Genomic DNA, 23,766 nt, shown 5'->3' on the forward strand with positions numbered 1-23,766 from the left:
AATTTTTGTATTTTCATTTAAAACAATACACACACATTCACAAAATGTTTTTATGTTTTGACAGAATAAGGGCTCCAAAATAAAAACATTGTATTCAGGGGGTAGCTATTTTTACCCATGGTACAATGAAATGAAGGTAACCTCATTTCAATAAGCATTTCCAGCTCTGCATTTTCTGTTATTTGCCTTGTCAAATTTCACTGCATACAATACAGTTCCCATCTCTGATTTTGTGTATAAGCAATATATTGATGAATATAAATTTTGAGAATGAGATGTTCTCAAAATAAAAAAAATTGCAAAAATTGTAAACTCATGGTTTTACCTTCAGTAATTGTGCCATGGATATGATCTACCTTGGAATTATTGTACTATGTAAGCATGGCTCAAACAGAAAGGTTGTTCAATTTCAAATAAACTTGAAAAAGAAAATGCAACTCTGTACTGGAGTCTTATTGTGTTAAATAGACTTTTAAACATGAAACAGTAGGTTTCTACATGGTACAATGAAATAAACATAACCACATTTCAAATAAGAATTCCCAGCTCTGCATTTTCTGTAATTTGCTTTGTCAAAATTTCACTGCATAAAAAACAGTTGCCATCTCCGATTTTGTGTATATACTATGGATTTATGAATATACATTTTGACAACGAGATGTTAGTTATCAAGGTTAAAAGTTTTTGAAAAAAAAAAATTGTAAACATATGATTGCATGACTTTATCGTCTTAGTTCTATTATGGGGTTGATTTTTTTTTTATTTTTTTACAAAAATACTATATTGGGGAAAATCTACAAAACATGACTGGAATATTAGGATTTTCCACAAAATTGGATCCAAGATAGGGGGTCAATACACACACATACACAAACAGTGTATATGTTTGACAGAATAGGGACACCAAAAGTGGAAAAAATTGTACTTATGAGGTAACTTTGTTCGTCCTTCTGTAATTGTGCCTTGCCTGTTAGTATGCAGATTCCACATCGGTCTTAAAATAAATCTGGTAGTGGTATATCTGGTTGAATAAATATATACAATAGGTTTATAAATATACATTTTGACATTGAGATGTTGTCAAAGGAATAATTAAAAAAAGAGTGTAAACATATGATTTCATGAAATTAACTTCATAATTCTTCCATACGCGTAGAGCACACAAGAACGTTCGAAAGTTCAAAATTAGACGAATTCTATAATGCTACTGTAAAAAACGCAGTGACTAACAGTTCCATTTACAATAAATTGACCTATTTATTACAATGTCTCTTAAAAAATTAATTTACTTAATAATGAAAACCCCATGATGTGAACTTTATTCTTTAGTTTTCCTAAAGTAAGGAATAACAAAACTTGACTATAAAGAAACGATATCAGAGCGTCCATAAAGAAATCAGTTCTGTTAAGCTGAACTAGTCATGGTAGAAGAATAAAGGTAGTAACATCGACACAGTTGCTGGGATAATAAACTATCGAATCAAATTTGAAATTAAAAATTTTGAAACATGAAATATTTAAATTTATAAATATTTTAGAAAAATGCATCCGATTGGCGTCGTATAAGAAAATTTATAAAAATCTAATTATTTTTGAAAACAAACATTTTTGAAAACAATAACATACCTGTGTTAACTTCAGTGGTGAAAAAAGTGGTCGAAGGTATACGTGAGGTATTAAGTAGGCCTGTCACCATCAAAGCGACCCCTTAGTAGCTGGCGACGACGGCGTTGAATGCAAACTTATTTTAACGCCAGATTCTAAACATTCTATACTTGGAACATAGAAAATATTAATTTTGTGGATTAAAAAGATTCTATTTGGATCATTAAATTGAAAATGCAGTAAATCCAGGGTTAAAAATGATAACGCCAAATTAGCAATAGCATCGAAAATTCTCTGCATTGTCTGCTAAAAAATCATCAAAAAATGCAGCCCATCAATGAGCTACGCCAATAAATAGCAACACATTACAAAAAGATTTAGCCGAGAGCTAATGCTACCTGAAATCGTCAGCAAAAGCAAAATAGCACTGAGCGGCTGAAGCTAAAATTAAATTAGCCTTAGCATCAAAATAGCTCAGCACCATAAAAGCAACATGACTGCTGCTGCTTAGCTCGGTTTTAACCACCAAAAACAAACAATCATTTGTGAACTCAGTCTTGCTTATAAAAACTTAAACTTAGATTAGCAGACGAGTTCGAAAACATATGTACTTGTTTTATTAATTTGTACGTTGACAACACAGAATCGTAAAAATATGGTTTCGGCTGCTCATTAGGCTAAAACGAAAATAGCAGCAGCCGAAATCCGAGCTATTTCTTATTTTGTGTGCTGAATTTTTAGCTTTACAGCCTATTCCACGATCTCGAAAGAACACGTTCGCATAACTTTTACACGACAAACAGCTGATTTCCGTTCCACTAAAATCCATCAGAACGAAAAATTGTACGAAAAATAAAGCAAACGAAACCATTTCAGTGCAATTTTGAGTTCCACTATCTTTTTTCTTTCGCACACATTTGAACACAAATGTCAAAATCAGTCACTTGTGTGTTTGCTGTCGTATGACTACAATTCAGGAAATTTTTTCAAAATAAATATTGCTTGATTGAAAATGAAATTTATCTTCTGGCATAACTAAAAGAGCCCGAAAAACTTCTTTCGACACACGAAAATTGGCCACAAAACTAGAAAATACATTTTTATTAATTCAAAAATGTAAAAACACAATCATACTTCCTGATTGTTAGGTTCTTCAATTCGAAGCATCTCTTAAATGCCCCCGTGGAACATATTGAAGCTTCTCCAGATCATTCATAAAGTATAGGGCTACAGAAATATTATTTTTTTTTATTTTTAAGAACACAAATAATTCGAACACAATCACTGGGAATACTATTTTGTTTGTTTATTTACAATTTGTTTGTTTAGCAACACTGCGTCTCGTAAGACTATGCGAGAGAAAGAACGAATGTTAGTGGAACGCATTCTGATACGAACGTAAGTGACTAGCCTTCGTTCGCACAAATTTTCTTTCGATATCGTGGAACAGACTGCTATTTTCGGTTAGGGCTAAATAGCTGATCATGTGCTATTTTAGACGTGGGTGTAAATATTTAATAGGAGTTGAACTGAAAGGCTAAGGCTAATTTCAATAGGTGCTGGCTTTTTAGCCCTTCTAAAAACCTTTAATGCTTTCATACCTTTCCTCTGAATCTATAGTTGAATCTATATATATTTCCACAAGTAGGACAATCGCTGGAAAATCGTGGAAAAATTAAATCTCTTTGAAATTGAAACCAAATTGCATGTATAAATAAAGTATTCTACATTTTGCAATTTTAGGAAACATGATATATACGACTATATTACCTAATATGGTGTTGCTGTTCCTTATTGGCATTTGGTAAATTATAATAGTTTTATATTCTATTATTAAGCAAAATATGTTCACATTGTTCTGCAGTTATATTTTGTATGAAAAAAATGTATTCCTATATATATATATATATATATATATATATATATATATATATATATATATATATATACTCTTTCTTAGAATAGCTGTTAAATATAAGTAAACCCTAATCAATTCTGAATTAACTAAACATATTTGCTTCAAAACCAAACAACTTGCATTTTTTACTCTCTCGGCCAATTTATAAATTTCTGTGGCAGACCCCGCGTGCATACCTCAGCAAGAAGAAAGGAATTTGGGTCATAACAGTATGTGTACGTAAACAATCTTTGCCAGCATTTATATCCTCCCATGGTAGAAGAATACACAGGTGACGGAACAATGAACTGTACAACCAATTTTGGAATTGAAAAATTTGAATGAAAAATTATTCAAATTTGTAAAAATTGTTGATAAACGCATATTATACTAACCTCGTCGTATAAGAAAACTTATAAAAATTTGTTGACATATCAATTCTAAGCGTTGATGCTTCTACCCGTATTCTTATACCATGTTTCCTCCTAATTGTGCATCATGGTAGAATTATTACAGGTAGCAGCAAACCCCAGCTGATTTGACACATAGTAATAGTAGCGTCAAAATCGAAATGACGTTTTATGATTCAATTTCGTTTCTTGATATATGGTAGGAATACATTTTTTTCATACAAAATATAACTGCAGAACAATGTGAACATATTTTTGCTTAATAATAGAATATAAAACTATTATAATTTACCAAATGCCAATAAGGAACAGCAACACCATATTAGGTAATATAGTCGTATATATCATGTTTCCTAAAATTGCAAAATGTAGAATACTTTATTTATACATGCAATTTGGTTTCAATTTCAAAGAGATAAAGTGGTCGAAGGTATACGTGAGGTATTAAGTAGGCCTGTCACCATCAAAGCGACCCCTTAGTAGCTGGCGACGACGGCGATGAATGCAAACTTATTTTAACGCCAGATTCTAAACATTCTATACTTGGAACATAGAAAATATTAATTTTGTGGATTAAAAAGATTCTATTTGGATCATTAAATTGATTGATATATATATATAGCAATAAGACTCCAGTACAGAGTTGCATTTTTATACCCTCAGCCATACTAGCCAGTGTTATACCCTCAGGCTACAGAGGGTATATATCATTTAATACGGCCAAAACGTGCCTCATCGTAACAACGGTTTTAGACGCTTGGTCTCTTTGGGCCAAATCCGTTTCAGCATATTTGGAGTTGATCTAGCGATGTCCGTCAGTCTGGCTGGTGCGCACTATAACTCGCGAAGGGAGCATTCGATTTGATCCAAAGTTGGTGCGTCGTAATATTATTCTCAAACTTAGAGCGAGTTCGGAGATGGGCAATTTCGGTCCATTCCTTCTGGTACCTCCCACACAAAATGTTCGAAGAAAATAATTTAATGCACAGAAATAGACTCGATTTTGCTCGTACTTTGCGAATCTTAATATTTTCATCAGTGTTATCCTCCACAAAGGGCCAAAATTTTGAATAATTGCAACTCATATAAAATGTGATGTAACAGCCCGATTGTCTTAAAATTTCCCACATCCCAATAATTTCATTAAACTACAAATTTTCGAAATTTAAAAAAATTAATTTTGCACAGGAAGAGAAACGATAATCCGATTTTTCTCCAACTTTGCAAATCTTAATATTTTCATCAGTGCTAAGTCAGAAGCGAAAATGGTCTGGTGTGAAAATAACATTTATCGCTCCACTGCCTCTGGTACCTCCCACTCAAAATGTCGAAATTTTGAAGAAACATATATCTATATATATAAAAATCGATTGTTGTTTGTTGTTAACGGAATCAGTTGAAAACGGCTGGACCGATTTGCATAATTTTTTGTAAAAACTTTCGTCATACCCCGAGTTAGGTTTTTAAAGAAAAAATATAGACCACGCCCACTTTTGCGCCCACAATTTTGATTTATCTAAAATCCTTATATTTGCCAATGTAGAGGAGATATCGGTTTGAAATTATTATTTGGGGCTGAGGAACTGTCGTTGTCAGTACTTTTTAATCTATATCTATCTTATATATATAAAAGAAAGTTGAGTTAGTTACTACGCTTATAACTTAAGATCCGCTAGACTGATTCTAACGATTCATACAAATTCGGAATTTTCTCCTCTCCGAAAAGGATAATATCCAAAAAAAAAAATTGCGCAAAAATCTGATATATTAACATTTTCATTTTGACTTTTGAAATGTACAATAGTAATGTTTATTTTGCATGATTTTTTTTCCATTTTGACTTACATTTTTCTAATGTACATTTGTAGTGTTTTTTATATTTTATTTTTGAATTCAAATATTAATACCAATTTATTTAATTGACTTGATTTCTTGAGAAATGAAATTGATGGCGAGTTACATGGAAGTGTAGTACCGAATTATGTGGTGGCGAAACGGAATAGATGATGTCGAAATAATTTAATGGAATCGAATTTTAAAATAGAAATACATTCTATTGACAAACTATATAAGGATCTTTAAACATTTGCTGTAAAAAATCAGCAAGCAAGTTGAAGATTTTTTTAATGTGTTATTCTTCTTTTGTCAATTTTTTTCAATTTGTATTATCTAATTGAATTCAGTAATTTTTTTTGTGAACAAAATAAAGAATAATTTTTCACTATATACGAATTTTCACCAAAAAATGAAATAAGTGGGAAATACGATGTTAACTGACATCTACCTTTCAACTCCAGGGGCGACATCGTGGTTCAGCTGGAAGATGCGAACACATTTGAACAAACAAAAATTACCGAAAAGCTTAATGGGCTCATTTCAAAGCGTGGAACTACTTCTTTCCTGTCACAATAATCCGTCCAATGTACATTCAGAAAAATACCAAATATAAAGGGTGGAAAATAGTAGAGCGAATGGGACTCTTAGTAAGAAAAGGATTTCTATCCTTTCAGAAAATCTTCCAAAACATTCAAGATACTTTAAATCGCTTTTGCAGGTCATGATATCGATCATAACTCACGGATAAGGGTACAACCCCATTTCATATTTATATAACCATCGTATGTTTTAAGCTATTTTTGGTGTCTTGGTCACTTTTTTAATATTTTGGCCATTATTTGGAATCTTCGTTTCTAAGGAGGTAGAGAAGCTCTTCGCATAAAGTTTGAAATTTTCAGAGTAGGGCCAATTTTGGTCTTGACCACATTCATTAATTGCTTTGGCTAAAAATTGTATTTATGCTACTCTGGTGTAGGGAACCATTATACAGATAATTGCCACATAGGAATTTATTTAAGTAAAGTCCCCACATTGGAGTATCCCCAAGTCCACTTTCACATCTAATTGGTGGTCAGAAAAGAAAATGTTGTTTTCTATTGAATTTGTAACCCGTTTTGGTATAACCGTTATATACATGTATCCCTGATTTCAGCTGTGACCGTGGTCTTGGCCACGTTTTTCAACTGATTTGGGCATTATTTGCTGTATTTAGGCTACTTTGTGAGTAGAGAACCATCTTACAGAAAAATGTCAACATACGTAAATATTTTGGTACAGTCCCCAGGCCCGCCGATCTATAGTGATGTTTACCGATTGGCGGACAACAACGCGGGTATTGTTTAATCGTCATTGAATTTTACTATGAACAAGAACATAGACTTTTTGGGGATTCTAATGCGCAATTTGAGGTGCTATGGTAATGGGTGTAAAAGCGTAATTAACTTTAACTTGACTATTCAGAAATTATTTTGCCCTCCTTCCATAGTTATTTGTTTCTATTTAGTCGAATCAATATTTATATTAAAATTTGTTCACCTTTATGAGTTAGATTTGTGAAATATTATGCTATGCAAAATTTGCATTAAAGACTAAAACTACGGGCCGGCAACGCGGACCGGGCCAGCTAGTATATATATATATAGCAACCGAATTTGAAATAATTTAAAATTTTAATTTAATTTTTTTAATATATATATAGTTATATATATATATATATATATATATATATATATATATATATATATATATATATACATATTTTAAAAAAATTAAATAAAAATTTTAAATTATTTGAAATTTTGGGATAAAATTTGTCCTACTATTTAAATTCAATCTTGTAGAATAATCCGGATTATCTTTCGTCTTTCTGTGCAGAAAATATATTTCTTGAAAATTTCGACATTTCGATATATATATATATATATATATATATATATATATATATATATATATATATATATATATATATATAGCAACCGAATTTGAAATAATTTAAAATTTTTGTATTTTTCATTTAAAACAATACACACACATTCACAAAATGTTTTTATGTTTTGACAGAATAAGGGCTCCAAAATAAAAACATTGTATTCAGGGGGTAGCTATTTTTTACCCATGGTACAATGAAATGAAGGTAACCTCATTTCAAATAAGCATTTCCAGCTCTGCATTTTCTTTATTGCCTTGTCAAATTTCACTACATACAATACAGTTCCCATCTCTGATTTTGTGTATAAGCAATATATTGATGAATATAAATTTTGAGAATGAGATGTTCTCAAAATAAAAAAAATTGCAAAAATTGTAAACTCATGGTTTTACCTTCAGTAATTGTGCCATGGATATGATCTACCTTGGAAATTATTGTACTATGTAAGCATGGCTCAAACAGAAAGGTTGTTCAATTTCAAATAAACTTGAAAAAAAAAATGCAACTCTGTACTGGAGTCTTATTGTGTTAAATAGACTTTTAAACATGAAACAGTAGGTTTCTACATGGTACAATGAAATAAACATAACCACATTTCAAATAAGAATTCCCAGCTCTGCATTTTCTGTAATTTGCTTTGTCAAAATTTCACTGCATAAAAAACAGTTGCCATCTCCGATTTTGTGTATATACTATGGATTTATGAATATACATTTTGACAACGAGATGTTAGTTATCAAGGTTAAAAGTTTTTGAAAAAAAAAATTGTAAACATATGATTGCATGACTTTATCGTCTTAGTTCTATTATGGGGTTGACTTTTTTTTTTATTTTTTTACAAAAATACTATATTGGGGAAAATCTACAAAACATGACTGGAATATTAGGATTTTCCACAAAATTGGATCCAAGATAGGGGGTCAATACACACACATACACAAACAGTGTATATGTTTTGACAGAATAGGGACACCAAAAGTGGAAAAAATTGTACTTATGAGGTAACTTTGTTCGTCCTTCTGTAATTGTGCCTTGCCTGTTAGTATGCAGATTCCACATCGGTCTTAAAATAAATCTGGTAGTGGTATATCTGGTTGAATAAATATATACAATAGGTTTATAAATATACATTTTGACATTGAGATGTTGTCAAAGGAATAATTAAAAAAAGAGTGTAAACATATGATTTCATGAAATTAACTTCATAATTCTTCCATACGCGTAGAGCACACAAGAACGTTCGAAAGTTCAAAATTAGACGAATTCTATAATGCTACTGTAAAAAACGCAGTGACTAACAGTTCCATTTACAATAAATTGACCTATTTATTACAATGTCTCTTAAAAAATTAATTTACTTAATAATGAAAACCCCATGATGTGAACTTTATTCTTTAGTTTTCCTAAAGTAAGGAATAACAAAACTTGACTATAAAGAAACGATATCAGAGCGTCCATAAAGAAATCAGTTCTGTTAAGCTGAACTAGTCATGGTAGAAGAATAAAGGTAGTAACATCGACACAGTTGCTGGGATAATAAACTATCGAATCAAATTTGAAATTAAAAATTTTGAAACATGAAATATTAAATTTATAAATATTTTAGAAAAATGCATCCGATTGGCGTCGTATAAGAAAATTTATAAAATCTAATTATTTTTGAAACAAACATTTTTGAAAACAATAACATACCTGTGTTAACTTCAGTGGTGAAAAAAGTGGTCGAAGGTATACGTGAGGTATTAAGTAGGCCTGTCACCATCAAAGCGACCCCTTAGTAGCTGGCGACGACGGCGTTGAATGCAAACTTATTTTAACGCCAGATTCTAAACATTCTATACTTGGAACATAGAAAATATTAATTTTGTGGATTAAAAAGATTCTATTGGATCATTAAATTGAAAATGCAGTAAATCCAGGGTTAAAAATGATAACGCCAAATTAGCAATAGCATCGAAATTCTCTGCATTGTCTGCTAAAAAATCATCAAAAATGCAGCCCATCAATGAGCTACGCCAATAAATAGCAACACATTACAAAAGATTTAGCCGAGAGCTAATGCTACCTGAAATCGTCAGCAAAAGCAAAATAGCACTGAGCGGCTGAAGCTAAAATTAAATTAGCCTTAGCATCAAAATAGCTCAGCACCATAAAAGCAACATGACTGCTGCTGCTTAGCTCGGTTTTAACCACCAAAAACAAACAATCATTTGTGAATTCAGTCTTGCTTATAAAAACTTAAACTTAGATTAGCAGACGAGTTCGAAAACATATGTACTTGTTTTATTAATTTGTACGTTGACAACACAGAATCGTAAAAATATGGTTTCGGCTGCTCATTAGGCTAAAACGAAAATAGCAGCAGCCGAAATCCGAGCTATTTCTTATTTTGTGTGCTGAATTTTTAGCTTTACAGCCTATTCCACGATCTCGAAAGAACACGTTCGCATAACTTTTACACGACAAACAGCTGATTTCCGTTCCACTAAAATCCATCAGAACGAAAAATTGTACGAAAAATAAAGCAAACGAAACCATTTCAGTGCAATTTTGAGTTCCACTATCTTTTTTCTTTCGCACACATTTGAACACAAATGTCAAAATCAGTCACTTGTGTGTTTGCTGTCGTATGACTACAATTCAGGAAAATTTTTTCAAAATAAATATTGCTTGATTGAAAATGAAATTTATCTTCTGGCATAACTAAAAGAGCCCGAAAAACTTCTTTCGACACACGAAATTGGCCACAAAACTAGAAAATACATTTTTATTAATTCAAAAATGTAAAAACACAATCATACTTCCTGATTGTTAGGTACTTCAATTCGAAGCATCTCTTAAATGCCCCCGTGGAACATATTGAAGCTCCTCCAGATCATTCATAAAGTATAGGGCTACAGAAATATTATTTTTTTTTATTTTTAAGAACACAAATAATTCGAACACAATCACTGGGAATACTATTTTGTTTGTTTATTTACAATTTGTTTGTTTAGCAACACTGCGTCTCGTAAGACTATGCGAGAGAAAGAACGAATGTTAGTGGAACGCATTCTGATACGAACGTAAGTGACTAGCCTTCGTTCGCACAAATTTTCTTTCGATATCGTGGAACAGACTGCTATTTTCGGTTAGGGCTAAATAGCTGATCATGTGCTATTTTAGACGTGGGTGTAAATATTTAATAGGAGTTGAACTGAAAGGCTAAGGCTAATTTCAATAGGTGCTGGCTTTTTAGCCCTTCTAAAAACCTTTAATGCTTTCATACCTTTCCTCTGAATCTATAGTTGAATCTATATATATTTCCACAAGTAGGACAATCGCTGGAAAATCGTGGAAAAATTAAATCTCTTTGAAATTGAAACCAAATTGCATGTATAAATAAAGTATTCTACATTTTGCAATTTTAGGAAACATGATATATACGACTATATTACCTAATATGGTGTTGCTGTTCCTTATTGGCATTTGGTAAATTATAATAGTTTTATATATTATATATATATTTTTTATATATATATTCTATTATTAAGCAAAAATATGTTCACATTGTTCTGCAGTTATATTTGTATGAAAAAAATGTATTCCTATATATATATATATATATATATATATATATATATATATATATATATATATATATATATATATATACTCTTTCTTAGAATAGCTGTTAAATATAAGTAAACCCTAATCAATTCTGAATTAACTAAACATATTTGCTTCAAAACCAAACAACTTGCATTTTTTACTCTCTCGGCCAATTTATAAATTTCTGTGGCAGACCCCGCGTGCATACCTCAGCAAGAAGAAAGGAATTTGGGTCATAATAGTATGTGTACGTAAACAATCTTTGCCAGCATTTATATCCTCCCATGGTAGAAGAATACACAGGTGACGGAACAATGAACTGTACAACCAATTTTGGAATTGAAAAATTTGAATGAAAAATTATTCAAATTTGTAAAAATTGTTGATAAACGCATATTATACTAACCTCGTCGTATAAGAAAACTTATACAAATTTGTTGACATATCAATTCTAAGCGTTGATGCTTCTACCCGTATTCTTATACCATGTTTCCTCCTAATTGTGCATCATGGTAGAATTATTACAGGTAGCAGCAAACCCCAGCTGATTTGACACATAGTAATAGTAGCGTCAAAATCGAAATGACGTTTTATGATTCAATTTCGTTTCTTGATATATGGTAGGAATACATTTTTTTCATACAAAATATAACTGCAGAACAATGTGAACATATTTTTGCTTAATAATAGAATATAAAACTATTATAATTTACCAAATGCCAATAAGGAACAGCAACACCATATTAGGTAATATAGTCGTATATATCATGTTTCCTAAAATTGCAAAATGTAGAATACTTTATTTATACATGCAATTTGGTTTCAATTTCAAAGAGATTTAATTTTTCCACGATTTTCCAGCGATTGTCCTACTTGTGGAAATATATATAGATTCAACTATAGATTCAGAGGAAAGGTATGAAAGCATTAAAGGTTTTTAGAAGGGCTAAAAAGCCAGCACCTATTGAAATTAGCCTTAGCCTTTCAGTTCAACTCCTATTAAATATTACACCACGTCTAAATAGCACATGATCAGCTATTTAGCCCTAACCGAAAATAGCAGTCTGTTCCACGATATCGAAAGAAAATTTGTGCGAACGAAGGCTAGTCACTTACGTTCGTATCAGAATGCGTTCCACTAACATTCGTTCTTTCTCTCGCATAGTCTTACGAGACGCAGTGTTGCTAAACAAACAAATTGTAAATAAACAAACAAAATAGTATTCCCAGTGATTGTGTTCGAATTATTTGTGTTCTTAAAAATAAAAAAAATAATATTTCTGTAGCCCTATACTTTATGAATGATCTGGAGGAGCTTCAATATGTTCCACGGAGGCATTTAAGAGATGCTTCGAATTGAAGTACCTAACAATCAGGAAGTATGATTGTGTTTTTACATTTTTGAATTAATAAGAATGTATTTTCTAGTTTTGTGGCCAATTTTCGTGTGTCGAAAGAAGTTTTTCGGGCTCTTTTAGTTATGCCAGAAGATAATTTCATTTTCCATCAAGCAATATTTATTTTGAAAAAATTTTCCTGAATTGTAGTCATACGACAGCAAACACACAAGTGACTGATTTTGACATTTGTGTTCAAATGTGTGCGAAAGAAAAAAGATAGTGGAACTCAAAATTGCACTGAAATGGTTTCGTTTGCTTTATTTTTCGTACAATTTTTCGTTCTGATGGATTTTAGTGGAACGGAAATCAGCTGTTTGTCGTGTAAAAGTTATGCGAACGTGTTCTTTCGAGATCGTGGAATAGGCTGTAAAGCTAAAATTCAGCACACAAAATAAGAAATAGCTCGGATTTCGGCTGCTGCTATTTTCGTTTTAGCCTAATAAGCAGCCGAAACCATATTTTTACGATTCTGTGTTGTCAACGTACAAATTAATAAAACAAGTACATATGTTTTCGAACTCGTCTGCTAATCTAAGTTTAAGTTTTTATAAGCAAGACTGAATTCACAAATGATTGTTTGTTTTTGGTGGTTAAAACCGAGCTAAGCAGCAGCAGTCATGTTGCTTTTATGGTGCTGAGCTATTTTGATGCTAAGGCTAATTTAATTTTAGCTTCAGCCGCTCAGTGCTATTTTGCTTTTGCTGACGATTTCAGGTAGCATTAGCTCTCGGCTAAATCTTTTGTAATGTGTTGCTATTTATTGGCGTAGCTCATTGATGGGCTGCATTTTTTGAAGATTTTTTAGCAGACAATGCAGAGAATTTTCGGTGCTATTGCTAATTTGGCGTTATCATTTTTAACCCTGGATTTACTGCATTTTCAATTTACTGATCCAAATAGAATCTTTTTAATCCACAAAATTAATATTTTCTATGTTCCAAGTATAGAATGCTTAGAATCTGGCGTTAAAATAAGTTTGCATTCATCGCCGTCGTCGCCAGCTACTAAGGGGTCGCTTTGATGGTGACAGCCTACTTAATACCTCACGTATACCTTCGACCACTTTATCTCTTTGAAATTGAAACCAAATTGCATGTATAAATAAAGTATTCTACATTTTGCAATTTTAGGAAACATGATATATACGACTATATTACCTAATATGGTGTTGCTGTTCCTTATTGGCATTTGGTAAATTATAATAGTTTTATATTCTATTATTAAGCAAAAATATGTTCACATTGTTCTGCAGTTATATTTTGTATGAAAAAAAATGTATTCCTACCATATATCAAGAAACGAAATTGAATCATAAAACGTCATTTCGATTTTTGACGCTACTATTACTATGTGTCAAATCAGCTGGGGTTTGCTGCTACCTGTAATAATTCTACCATGATGCACAATTAGGAGGAAACATGGTATAAGAATACGGGTAGAAGCATCAACGCTTAGAATTGATATGTCAACAAATTTTTATAAGTTTTCTTATACGACGAGGTTAGTATAATATGCGTTTATCAACAATTTTTACAAATGTGAATAATTTTTCATTCAAATTTTTCAATATATATATATATATATAATATATCTATAGTATATATATATACTATATATATATATGCCAAATTTGCCCGCTATATATTATATATACATATATATATATTTATATATATATATATATATTATATATATATATATATATATATATATAATATATATCGATTGTTGTATTCGTGGGAACGATGGTTGAGTTAAAAATGCGACACGCTTGCTTATTTAGAATACTTTATTTAACAAAGCTTCAGACATATAATACAAAATGGTGTCAATCTGTAACATGAAGATGGTAAAATATATATATATTATATATATATATATATATATCTATATATATATATATATAGCAAATATGTTAGTTAATTCAGAATGATGGGGTTTACTTCTATTTAACAGCTATTCTAAGAAAGAGTATGTATATATATATATATATATATATAATATATAATATATATATCTTATATATATATATATACTATATATATATCGCTATATATATATATATATATTATATATATCCATTATATATATATATAGCGGCAAATTTGGGCATATATATAATATATCTATATATATATATAAGATATATATATATATATATATATATATATATATATATATATATATATATATAATAATATATATATACGATTGTTGTATTCGTGGGAACGATGGTGAGTTAAAATGCGAAACGCTTGCTTATTTAAGAATTACTTTATTTAATAAAAGCTTCATATATACTAATACAAATGGTGTCAATCTGTACACATGAAGATGGTAAAATATATATATATTATATTATATATATATATATATATATATATATATATATAGCAAATATGTTTAGTAATTCAGAAATGATGGGGTTTACTTATATTTAACAGCTATTCTAAGAAAGAGTATGTATATATACATATAAATATATATAATATATATATCTATATATATATCTATATATATATATATATATATATATATATATATATATTATATATATATATATATATATATATAATATTATTCGGCAAATTTGCATATATATATAATATATATATATATATATATATATATATATATATAATATATATATATATATATATATATATAATATATATATATACTCTTTCTTAGAATAGCTGTTAAATATAAGTAAACCCCAATCAATTCTGAATTAACTAAACATATGGCTAAAAAACCAAACAACTTGCATTTTATACTCCCTCGGCCATTTATAAATTTCTGTGGCAGACCCCGCGTGCATACCTCAGCAAGAATATATACATAAAGCGGCAAATTTGGCAGTACAAAGGACGTCTTTGCTCTCCTGATGCTGGTTTTCCTCCTGTGTTTGTCAAAGAACCCCACCTCGAGGTGTTTAATAACGTAGAAACCAAGGGCTTTCGACACCTCAAGGGGCTACAAAAACCCTTAAGGGGGCTACAATGAAAAAATCCTGAGGGCTAGCACACCTCAAGGGATTAATGACGAAAAACCCAAGGGCTTCAAACAACTCAAGGGTGTCGAATATGAAGAAAAACCCAAGAGCTTTAACACCTCAAGGGTTGGAAACGATGACACCCGTTGGTATTCAGCACCTCAAGGGGATAAATACGAAGACCCAGGGGCTTTCCTCACCTCAAGAGGTTAAAAGCGATGGTACCTGAAGGGCTTTAGCACCTCAAGGGGCTAAATACGAAGGACCCAGGGGCATTAGACACCTCAAGGGGTTAAAATCTAGCTGGAGAACGCGATTTACCGAAGGGCTATACACACCTCTAACAGTTTTCCTATGTTGTCATTACTCTGACTCATCTGTTTTCTTCGCCGTTGTTCACTTCACAATCTGAAAGCACTTTTAATAGGATTTTTCCTTTTTATAGGATCGCAGCATGTCACGTGATCTCAGACTTTGTTGTTGAGCGTTTATGCATTGTGCCATGCTTGCTTGTTGTTGTGTGTTTATGCATTGGTGCAATGCTTTGTTTGAATCGATCGTTGTGATGCTAGCTTGTTGTTAGCTGCCTATGAATTGGTGCAATGCATTGTCATTGCAGTTGTGTGTTGATCTAACAATATTGCTTGAATATGCCTTGAATATGACGGTCATTGAACCTAACTGTCCAGTGTTAAAATCAATGCCAAACAAAAGTTGATGTAAATAACAAAGAGGGGGTTGGTTAAGTTCTGGAAATAAAAATACGTGTTTTCGAAAATTCATATTTATATATATAATTCATTATTTACACAAATAAATTTGACATTTAACAACTACAAAGTGGGGACGAAATAAACTGTCGCCTTAACAATATCCGAAAGAAAATTGTCGATGGACGTGGACCCGAGATTTTTCCGCCAATGCGCTGTGGTTTTTTTCACGTTTATTTGGCATAAACTCTAATTTTAAAGTTATTGAATTGAAATTTGGTTTGTATACACTTTTTATGCTCCCAAGATGACCTACCAATTTTCATTTGATTTGGGGCACTATTTCATATATCTGCTATATAGCCGATCTGGCCGATTTGCACCAACTTTTTTGTTTATGGAGCTATTGAAGTGAAATTTGGTTTGTACTTATTTTTTATGCTCCCAAGATGATCTACCAATTTTCATATGACTTAGGCCACTATTTCATGTAGCTGCTCTATAGTCGATCTGGCCGATTTGCACCAACTTTTTGTTTATGAAGCTATTGAAGTGAAGTTTGTTTTGTGTACAGTTTTTATTCTCCAAGATGATTTGGGGAAACATACTGCTCATCCATTACTATAATTATACTAAGCCATTTTGAATGTTTAGTTTTGAATCGCTCTAATTTAATAATTTACAAAATCTTTAACTTGTTTTGATATCAATCGCATTTGGTCTTCATTTCAACTGATATTATTGATATTCTGGTACACATATTTCACAAGTGCATCTTCTAAGTGATTGTTGCTGCTTCAAATTTCAATAAGCGCTGCATGGGCAAACACATGTTGATCTGCTAAACACTTGTTGGCACAAAATAGAACAAAAAAGGGTAGTTACTCATTAATTAACACACTTTTGTTAATAACTTGGCATTTATACCTTTTTGCGATGCTTTGCCATTCACCAGTTACACTCCACGGAACACAACTACAATTTATAGATTTTATACAAAGTTATACATAAACAAAACATTTCACAGTATCACAACAACATACAATTAATACAAAAAGGGCATCTCATCTTAATTTTGCATACCTGCACTAAAGTTTTCAATAATTACACATTTAATTTTTTTCAATTTTGTTAAATCACAAGCACTTAAACTTAGCTGATCTTTACCGCCAGTTGTAGCAAAACAAAGTGACTTTCAAAAAGCTGACTTTAAAAGCTCGTCAGCAAAAAAGGGTTGTCACCCGCATTGATATTAAATATTTTTTTTATAGTATGGGTATCTTACATTTAGAAATCAGTTAAATTTCAAAATATGAAAGCAAAAAAACTTTATGCCAAAAAATCATACTTTTACCCACAGTTGCAATGGTAAAAACCCGCTTACGTCGGTGGTGAGGTATCCAGCGGCGAAGGGCATCTCGTAGACATGGCTGTAATTCGCTCCTAATTTCCTCTGGTAGCATTTCCCGGGATTCAAATTGGATGTCCTCAACGGATTTTTCCGAAGTTACCGGTACGACCACCACACTGGATACTGTCAGGGAGTTCAGGCCTCTCACTTGTTCCAACCGGCGGTTTATATGGGTTTGGCCATATTCGGTTTCCGACTAAGAGTCCGGTGCATACCGAGGGGACAGAGCCAAACCCATGTTTCGTCCGGGTGTTGGTAGAAATCCCATGTCCATGAACAGGGTACAACCTGGAATCAGTCGTAAGTCGGTTAGGGTGTTCACAGCTGCCATGGGTAACACCATAGGAGGGTGGGGGGGGGGGGGTGATCGGGTAATCGTGTACCACAGGTGGTCTTCGGGACGGGGTAGACGGTACCTCATCGTCAGATGAGATGACGATAGTCTCAACTACTACGGTGAGGACGATGGCACTTCACGTCGCATCTTCTTTTGGCTGTGGGACCTCCTCTTTTTGGGTTCGCTGGTGTTGGCCCTCTTGGATGGCTTAGGGGCGAGTGTGAAACTTGCGTTATTTTTCCTCAGGACATATGCTTCCTCCTCCGTCAATCTCGTGAGCATAAGCAAGCAGGGTTTGAGCGAGTCCACAAGCTGGTATTGGTGCTTCTAAAACCTTCGTGCGTAATGGTTTGCGTGGGTTGCCCATTATTGACTTTTGGGAATCTGTTGGGGTAGAAAAAGCAGTATCTATGTTAATATCTACACAATTTAGATGTTCAGACGGTGAAACGTAAGGTTTCATATCCCAGAGATGAGCGTTCCTTTCGTGTTTCCCGTTAACTTTCCGAACTTTCGCGATAACCGGAGATGGAAAACCGATAATTTCGGAAGGCCCATCGAACTTAGGTGCCAATTTCGCCGAAATTGTCCGTCGCTTTTGACACTGGACGTTGTTTTACCAACACCAGGTCTCCGACGACTGGAGCCCACTTACGACGTCTAAGGTTATATCGTCTTTTCTGATTTTCTCCAGCTTGAGACAATTTTTTTTACTATTTGGAAATCTTACGTAGTTCGACCGCCCCTCTTCGAAGGTTCTATAACACGAGCACCCGAACCGATTGTTACCTCATCGAACAGAGACCCGGAAGCCTTGGTTTTCGACCCTGCACAAGAAAGGCTGGGCTGTACCCTTTTGATTCCGAAACGCTTGAATTAACTGTCAACGTAATTTCCGGCAAAAAGTCGTCCTATTTGTTATGCTGTTTGTATGCTAACTGAGCGATAACAGTCTTTATCGTTCGGTTGGCTCGCTCTATGGAGTTTTTCCTGTGGACAATATGGCGCAGTAAATTGTCGGTGAACTCCCGTTTCCTCCAGTAAACCGTTCAGCACCTCACTGGTGAACTGGCTTCCGTTATTAGCAATGAGTAACTTCGGTACACAAAATCGAGACAGTATACTTTTCCTAAATGCTTTTATCACACTTTCGACCGTTGCTTGTCGCATCGCGGCTAATTCAACCCACTTCGTAAACCGGTCCACAAATACCAAGAGCATGCAATTTCCGTGCTTGGTGCGGGGCATTGGGCCCACGAAGTCAGCGCACACTACTGCCCAGGGTTCTTCAGGTACCGAAGTTAACATTTATGGTCTTCCGGACACCAAGATGTCCGGCTGCTGGTTGGTTGTGATTTTCCTGAAGAACTCGTTCATGCAGGTGTGTCGTCCTCGTCATCCTTTGAACCTACTATGGCATAGTGCGGATACTTCTCCGGGTTCCTCTCAATCGCTTTGAATTTTCTTTAATCCAGGGGCACTGAATAGCGGATTCCTCAACGGTCCGCTTCAGTAACTCCATCGGCAGTCTGGACAAGCCATCCGCTACAACGTTAAGCTTCCCCTCCGGTATTCTATAGTAACGTGTTGATTACGTGACCCGAAATATTTGTCTCGAGTTTAAAGAACTCGCATTGTCGGGGTTGATTCGTTATCGGGCTTCAAGCAACCGCTGGAAATATTTCGCAGATTCTCTAAATGTTCGTCCAAAGTTCTTCCGATCACAACAATATCGTCTAAACAGGCAAACGCATGTGGCTCCATTTCTGGTCCCATTACGCTATCCAATGCCCGTTGAAATGTTGCGGGTGCCGAGTGGAGACCAAACGGCATGACCTTCCATTGATATAGTCCTCGTCCAGCAACAGTGAACGCACTGTATTTTCAGCTGTCCTCCTCCAGCGGGATTTGCCAGTAGTAGTCGTAGTCGATTTATCAATTCGGGGAGTGGATTTGCCAGTAGTAGTCATAGTCGCTTTTATCAATTCGGGGAAGTGATACGCGTCTGGTTTAGATCGGCCGTTGAGTTGCCTGAAGGTCTATACATAGTCGCCACGTCCCGTTTCTTTTTTTTTGTTTTTTTTTTTTTTTTTTTGGGCCAACGTAGTTGGGGAACTGTATGGGCTATGTGAGTGCTCTATGTATCCTAACGTTAGAAGCTCATTAATTTGTCATCTATGATGGCCTGCATGGATGGATTTCGAGGTACATATCTGGCCTTTAAGGGCCGGACGTCCTTCATTTTAATTCGATGGATCGCCGCCGTAGACGGGCCTTGAATTTTTTTAAACTGTCCGAGTTCAACATCTAGGAAGAGTTGTATCCTTGCTTGATCCTGTTTCACGCTTACTTACCGTTTACGTCCAGCCGCTTCGGCTCCTTCTTCGTTAACTGCTGACGTGGTTGTGATTGTTCTGAGATGATGTACTTCCGACTAAATACCGAATTCGCAGGTGAGACCGGGACAGCTGATAACTAAAAAGACTAGTCTAGTAGTAGGTCCTCTGTGGCATCAGGCATAACTAGAAATCTGACTGACTATCGCTGGTTTCCAAAGATGGCCTGGGTATGATCCGCTTCTTGCATTAGCGTTGGGAACCGTCGGCTAAGGTAACATGGGCAGTGTGTGTGGGTACGGGCCAATGGTATCGCGTAGTTTTTCACTGATGAGATTACTGGTGGCCCAGTATCCCCCCTTGCAGCTAGAGGCTGACCCGTAACTATTATAGTGGCTACCAGTTTAGTTGCTTCTACATGAAGCAGAAGTTCTAAGTTGAGGGGACCTGGCCATTTTCAGCGGATCCGTTGCTTCCTTTGTTCTTTCGGACCCGATTGCCGTTTCCCGACATAACGCGGCAATAATCTATGGTGAGAACTCCTGTACGACAACAATCCCAGCAAAAACACCCTGAGAATTTCTACACCCAGATGCAAAATGTCCAGGTTGAGCACAGTGTCTACAGGCAGTCCTTGAATCGACGACGCGGTCCCAGGTCGATCGGATCTATTTGTTGATGTTTGCTCGCGGTATGGGACCGGAGCCGGGTGGTAAACTCTCTAAATCATCTGCCATTATAAGCGTATGAAAATTCCGACGTCCTTATGTACCAGAGGTATTCTGGGAGGGCATTTCTAAAAATTCTTTTCGAGTTTCTGGCCGTCCGTGTATGCGCTGTGACGCATCAAGTTTTGCATGGTTAAAGTATATGATTTAAAAGGTTCTCGTGCCGTTGTTTTCTTTTCCGTATTTCGTCCTTCCAACTGTTCGAAATACCTAGACGGCAAAAATAATCGAAGGAAGTCTTCTCGAAGTTGTCTCCAGGTTGTCCATTGCTGATTGTTGTTCCGGTAGCATACTAGGCATTTTCCTTCGATAATTCTGGCATCATTCGGGGCAAATATTCAAATTAAACCTCATATATGACGGCCACTTCTTCTAGTCTTTCGATAAATTCTAGGGAACCTCGACCTACCATCATAACTGATGTACCATTTTCGGACCTGGTCTGCTAGGGCTCGAGGATCCAAACCGCTTATCCGTGTTAGTGTCCGTACAAGGCCGTAGAGGGGTAATATTTGAAGAAGTGGCCACGGCCAGGTCCAGGTTTCCTATGGTTTTCATTTGCTGGAACATTGCCTCCTCGGATGGAGAAGTTGATCCGGTGACCGTTAAAATGGGTGTTTTCTGTGGGGTGAGAATATTTGATTCCTGGCTGGTAGCTGGTTTCCATATCTCTCTTGCAATTCCATAAGTCGAGAAAATTATTCGGGAGAATGTTCCTCTGATAATAGAAGGGCGAACCGTCTACGAAGTTTTTAAACAGTACCAGATGTTGGACAATCGAACTCCTCTAAATAGGGCAATAAGTCTTTCTTTCTTAGGGTGTAGGTCCAGGAGACACACAAAGATGCCGGCATTCTCGTAACCTTCCAATCACTTCTTGTTTAACGTTTAAACTCTCTCAAGGTCCCTGCTCGGGCGCCACTGTAACGACCCAAATCTCTCCTCGCGGGGTCTAGGGTCTGCCACAAGAAATTTATAAAGTGACCGAGAGAGAGTAAAAAACGCAAGTTGTTTGGTTTTTAAGCAATATGTTTAGTTTATTCAGAATTGATTGGGGGTTTACTTATATTTAACAGCTCCTCTAAGAAAGTATATATATACATATAAAGCGGCAAATTTGGCGGTACAAAGGACGTCCTTGCTCTCTCCTGATGCTGGTTTTCCTCCTGTGTTTGTCAAAGAACCCCACCTGGAGGGTTGAATAACGTAGAAACCAAGGGCTTTAGACACCTCAAGGGGTTTAACGGGGATACTCAAGGGCTTTGAAACACCTCAAAGGGGTTGATAAAGAAGAAACCAAGTGCTTTAAACACCTCAAGTGGGGCTACAAATGACGAGAACCCGAGGGCTGCAACACCTCAAGGGGGCTAAAACGAAGAAATCCAAAGGGCTTGCACACCTCAAGGGATTAATGATGATGAACCCAGGGCTTCAAACACCTCAAGGATGTGGAATATGAAGAAAAACCCAAGGGCTTTAACACCTCAATGCTTTCATACCATTCCTCTGAATCTATAGTTTAATCTATATATATTTCCACAAGCAGGACAGTCGCTGGAAAATCGTGGAAAAACTAAATCTCTTTGAAATTGAAACCAAATTGCATGTATGAATAAAGTATTCTACATTTTGAATTTTGGGAAACATGATATATACGACTATATTACCTAATATGGTGTTGCTGTTCCTTTAGCATGAAAAAAGTTTACGCATCATCGCGATTGGCATTTGGTAAATTATAATAGTTTTATATTCTATTATTAAGCAAAAATATGTTCACATTGTTCTGCAGTTATATTTTGTATGAAAAAAATGCATTCCTACCATATATCAAGAAACGATATTGAATCATAAAATGTCATTTCGAGTTTGACGCTACTATTACTATAAGTCAAATCAGGTGGGGTTTGCTGCTACCTGTAATAATTCTACCATGATGCACAATTAGGAGGATACATGGTATAAGAATACGGGCAGAAGCATCAACGCTTAGAAATATGATATGTCAAAAATTTTTAAAGTTTTCTTATACGACGAGGTTAGTATAAAATGCGTTTATATATATATATATATATATATATATATATATATATATATATATATACTTTCTAAGAAGAGCTGTAAAATATAAATAAAACCCGAGGCCTGCAACACCTTAAGGGGGCTAAAATGAAGAAATTCGAAGGGCTTACACATCTCAAGGTTTAATGGCGAAGACCCGAAGGTCTTCAGCACCTCAAGGGGATACGAAGAACCCAGGGGCTTTCGACACCTCAAGGAGTTAAAAACGATGATACCCGAAGGGTATTTAGCACCGAAGGGTATTTAGCACCTCAAGGGGCTAAATACGAGGGACCCAGGGGCATTAGACACCTCAAGGGGTTAAAAGAAACGAAGAGACCCGAAGGGCTTTACGACACTTCAAGGGGTTAATTACCGAAGAACCCAAGGGCTTTACGACACCTCAAGGGCTTAATTCCCGATGAACCCAAGGCTTTAAATACCTCAAGCGGTTAAAAAGAAACGACACCTCAAGGGGTTAAAATCTAGCTGGAGAACGCGAGTTACCAAAGGGCTATA

Source organism: Musca domestica, unplaced genomic scaffold, assembly GCF_030504385.1.
Source record: "Musca domestica strain aabys unplaced genomic scaffold, Musca_domestica.polishedcontigs.V.1.1 259, whole genome shotgun sequence".
Taxonomy (NCBI): domain Eukaryota; kingdom Metazoa; phylum Arthropoda; class Insecta; order Diptera; family Muscidae; genus Musca; species Musca domestica.